Source organism: Rutidosis leptorrhynchoides, chromosome 6 (genome assembly GCF_046630445.1).
Source record: "Rutidosis leptorrhynchoides isolate AG116_Rl617_1_P2 chromosome 6, CSIRO_AGI_Rlap_v1, whole genome shotgun sequence".
Lineage (NCBI taxonomy): Eukaryota > Viridiplantae > Streptophyta > Magnoliopsida > Asterales > Asteraceae > Rutidosis > Rutidosis leptorrhynchoides.
Window position 1 is genome coordinate 385,385,235 of NC_092338.1, and position 5,029 is coordinate 385,390,263.

The following is a 5,029-nucleotide window of genomic DNA, read 5'->3' on the forward strand; positions in this document are numbered from 1 at the left end:
CATATATTCATGTTATACACGAGACATAGACACTAACTAACACCATTTCAAGTCAAAAATACGAATTTAGAGAAATCTAGAGTTTTAGAAATGTTACCCAAACTTGATGAACTTGATACCAAAATGTAGAGGATGAAGAGAGGATCACGAAAATGTAATTTGTTTTGATGTTTGCTTCTTGATTCGAATTTAGATGAAGATTTTGTGAGTTGGGTGTTTGAGTTTATAAAATAGAAGTAGAGAGAAAATGGAGAGGTGGAGGATTGAGTGAATGAATGGTGGAGAGTGGGGTTTGACTAGTTGACCTAGTCAACTAGTTAGGCCCCTTTGCAACTTTGGTCCCTCAAGTTTTAAAGCGGGTGCGAGAATTAACCGAACGAATATTTTAAATGTGCTAAGTAAACGAGAGATGTTATAATCCAATAACGGGAATATCAAGAACATTAGTTAATGAAGGACACGAATTTAGATAACGGAAGATATTATCTAAAAAAAAAAGACGGTGTTAAAATAAATTTAACGGAAAAACGCGGGATGTTACAGTAGTAGCATATCTTGATGTGATTCGGAAATGACTAGAAACGGTCAATGGATACACGGTCAAGCAGCTTACATATGAGTAAAGAACTCGCCCCTCTTGAGTAGTCTGAATGGATGAAATCTTATTATTATACGTATAAGATTAGGTTAAGCCCCGCTTCGACGGTGAACTTGAGTCAGGTTTGTAATCTCTATTAATATCGTATCAATGAAACATAATAACTTATTAGGTTTCATTGTTAAAACATTTACCTGTTCACCTTATCGGTTCAATTTGTGAATAAACATACCTACCATCATAGTCATAATCATAATCATAATATATAATATATCAATTATCATCAATTATCAATTACTCCGTACTATACAGACGTACATACATTGTTTCTTGTGATTCGTTCTTGAATGACTTTTTAAACACCCATTTTTATATGGGTTTAGCTAATGAGTGCTCTAAGGCAATTGTTAAACACCATTAATGATGTATAATTTTCTAAAAGGGAGATGATATATATTCACCACCACTTTTACTCTTTCCACCTGAATGTTCTAAAACACCCTTAAATGATAACTTATATCAATTTTTTGTTAAATATTATTTAGGGACATTTTGGAGAAAAAGACATAAATAATGGTGGATGAAGTAAAATTAGATGTGGATATATCGTCTCTTTTTCTAAAATTAACATGAATTGTAATTAATATTCGACGTTTAAATGGAAATAAATGAGTTTATTTATAATTATAATTCACGTAAACATCTTGCAACCCTATTGGCCACAACATCCACTACCACCTACAGTATAAACAGTAGAGTTGGGTTTTCTTTTTTTTTTCTTTCTTTTTTTTTTTAATGAAACTTATTCACACCTACTCTTCTTTGTTCTTCTGTTCCATCTATCATTCGTGTTGAACAACTTTTCAAATTGGGGAAAAAAATTAGGGTTTCTGTCGCCATCATTCTTTGGGCGATTCATGTAGCTTTCCAGCGATTAATGTGTCATCCATTGTTGTAGTTTCCATAAACTATCAGGGGTTCTTACGCCCTTTGCATCTTTTAATCGTGTTGAACAATTTTTCAGATTGGGGAACAAATTAGGTTCTGGCGCCGTCGCCATCGCCGTTGTGGTTGTTATTATGACCACCTTACTCGGTGTATTTATTTATTTGTGATGGTTGTTAGTGACTTTGGTTGTCTTTAAAAATATGATTTTTTCACATGAACGATGACGGATTGATTTCTTACTAAATGTGAAAAGATGCTGCTGCTATTTTAGTCATTTTAAAACTGTTTTTTATGATCTAATTGGGTTGTATCATCACAAACAAAATCAGCCGCTCCTCACAAACAATGGTAGTTACTAATAGCGCTCTTGCTATCATCACAAACAATAATCAGCCTCTCAATTTACTATCTTTCTCAGGTAATACTATAAATTCGTCACTACATTGTTCATCAAATGGCGTCTTTTGTTTTTTTGTAAGTTTTAAATCAAGTTATATTAGTGAAATTGAAAGTGCTTGCTAAGTTATTTTGATGGTAATATTCTTATAAGTGCTTATGACCTTTCTTTTGCAGACAAAAATGTAGTGGTTCAGTTAGTTCTATGGACTCATTTTCAACTGACGATGCTTTTGGCTATGTTGCTAGATGATCGAAATAGAAAAGGCCATATGCATAGTCAATATAAGAGCACTCTTATTCGGTTTACATTAGTATCACCAACTATGTTTGATGATGTTTACAGGTCCCATTAGTAACTGATGACATTCATAGAGAATGTTTAAAAACTGGTGCTATAATGATAAATTTGAAGGAGTTAAGTCAAACAACAAGAAAAAAATGGGTTCGTATCTTGGCGGGGCAACCTATACATTGCAGCCATTGCAACCCATTATCTCTTGCTTGATTTTCTATATATATATACGAGCCTTAAAAATTGTCGTTGCCCCATCTTTCTTTGTACTTGGCAGCCATGCCATCCAGTTTGGCTGCTGTCAATGGACATGATAGTGGCTCTGCGGCTAAATGATTGAAAAAAAAGTATACGCTTAGCCAAGATAAGCAACACTATTGTTTAGCTTACATTTGTTTCAGCAACATGCTCTTTACATTTTACAGCTTCCATTAAGAATGATGGCATCCATAGACAATATTAAAAAGGGGGCTATTATGATGAATATGTGGAAGTTGGATCAAGCCATGAGAAAAAATAGGTTCGTATCTTGGCGGGGCAACCTATATGGCGACCACTGTTTTTTTTTTTTTTTTTTTGCTTGATTTTGTATATATATCTAAGCCTTATTTCTCTCTATAATCATTTTACAAATTATTGGTACCTTTGCTTTCCTTTATTTGTGGGCATTAGGCTTAGTGCATTATCAATGAAAGCTTACTTTTTGATTATGTAATCTTTGTTTTTGCTATGCCTGTTTAACGGTTTGTAACTTACTCCCTTTTTTTTTTTGCAGTTTGAAAACGGCGCAAATCTGGGTGGTATTAGTATAAAGGATGAATGTGAAAAGGTTTGTTCCTTTTTATCCTTTAAAAATTGTTGTTTTCAGATAAACGGCCTTTGTTTGTTTGTTTGTTTCAATTTTTATATTATTTTAAACAACACAAATTATTCTTTTTTGTCAATTTTCAAAGTAAATGGTTATGGTATGTTGTAATCGTCAAGTGAATGTTAGATTTAGGGAAAATTATAAAACTTTTAAAAATAAGATAAAAGTTATAAAACTGCAGATGAAATGCCAAAAAGTTGTAATTGTTATCTGCATTTTTAGTAATTTAGTTGTAATGGTTTGGTGCCTTTTATAATGATAGTTGTAATGGTGGCGCTAGCTGTATGACATGACATTTTATTGTATTCTTTCTAAAGCTCATTTTAGTTCGCTTCATGGGAACATGGGCGTTAGTTTTGTATGGCTTTGGCCTTGGTGTTATTATTAAAACTTCCAAACATTTTCAAAAAAAAACTATTCATGTTGTACTGTTAAAACCGTTATCTTTTATATATAAATCATTGTTTGCTTGAGAACGCCCGATAAATTGATTAACGAGTGGAGGAAGTGGGGATGATTATGTTTTCTGATTGCAGAAGCTTTGCGCCAAATGCAAACCCTCGCTTTAACGTGCCATTGATTTAACTGAATTATCCCTTGCTGGCGCTCTTTTCTTTCATTACTAGCGATGCCCTTTTCTAATTAGGTCCTTCTTTTAGCACTAGACTGAGATTGAAGTGCTACGTTGTCACAATATTGTTCAATAGAAGCGGACTGTTAACAAGTCTTCGGTAGTTCACACTTTATTTCAATACGATAGAAATCATCGTCCGTCACTTCCCACCAACCACAGCTACAACTGAGGAAACAAATCCCACATGTCAGTTTTATAACGTGTATTTTGTTGACTGGTGTCATAATCTATGGTGTATATTAGAAATGTAATATACTTTGAGTACACATGGTACTTTGGTCAAGTAGTCAACAACCGACATACGCAACACCAAAAAAGCAGATGAAATATGATTTCTGGATGAGACTTTGGTTAAGTAGTCAACACTAAAAAACTTCAGATGAAATATGATTTATGAATTAGACTTTGATCACATGGAGTACTTTGGTTAAGTAGTCCACACTAAAATACTTTCTTCAAAATGTAGACATGACTGAACTTATGCAGGATATGTCCCTTTTTTTGTATTATGAAATACGTAGTTGTAAACATATCTTTTAGATTCTTCTTTCACGACGTTATCATGTAGAGAAAAGAATTGGTTAGCAGCCATACTTTCCGAGCTAATCAAATCCATTCACAGCAATATGTGAGTGTAAGTAAGATTTCACCCATTTTCACATTTATCTTATATTTATACACTTCAACTAATGATGTTATGATTTATAATATCTTATAGTCCATTATTTCCCCACCTTATATTCTTTTATTGTTACGTTATTCAAGGAACATGGAAGCAACTCACCGGCATAGAGAATACTCTTTTCAGAAAATGAAGACAAAAATCTCAAGGGAAAAAATGGAGGAGCACGTGGCAGAATATTTCTTATGTATTTAATAAAATAAACTAGCATTTTTCATCATGTACATAACTAACAGTACACCGCAAACAAACACTAATGAACTAATGATATAGAATGTTATTAGACTACAACCCATAACTATATGATCGTGAAACCACCTCACACGAACGCACCCGCAGCAACGCGCGGGCCGTTTAATCACTCGTTAAATAAAATTTGAGTTATAAATGGAAACTTCGAGTTTAATAAATTATGCTTAACAATTGCCCTTAGGGCACTCATTAGCTAAACACTTTTTATATATTGTTAACAATGAAATGAAAAGGTAGTAGTGTTTAGGGATGGGCTTTAGGCAGTCAAAATGCTAAATGGGTATCCTACTCTCCTTTTCTTTTAAATGGACACAGTTTAATTACTTGTCTTTAGGTTTTCATTTGTTGGTTAATAT

At 33.2% G+C, this 5,029-nt stretch overlaps 1 long non-coding RNA gene across 3 annotated transcripts; it reads left to right on the forward strand.

The window, feature by feature from the left end:
- The first annotated feature begins 1,450 nt into the window (after window positions 1-1,450).
- Window positions 1,451-4,692, forward strand: LOC139853270 (uncharacterized). Of its 3 annotated transcripts, none has more exons than XR_011761335.1 (4): window positions 1,451-1,964; window positions 2,120-2,757; window positions 3,013-4,377; window positions 4,505-4,692. It is a non-coding gene; the product is annotated as an uncharacterized lncRNA (long non-coding RNA). The 3 variants fall into 3 exon arrangements; XR_011761334.1 differs by having other exon boundaries at window positions 3,013-4,373; XR_011761333.1 differs by lacking the exon at window positions 4,505-4,692 and having other exon boundaries at window positions 3,013-4,488.
- Window positions 4,693-5,029: the final 337 nt, after the last annotated feature.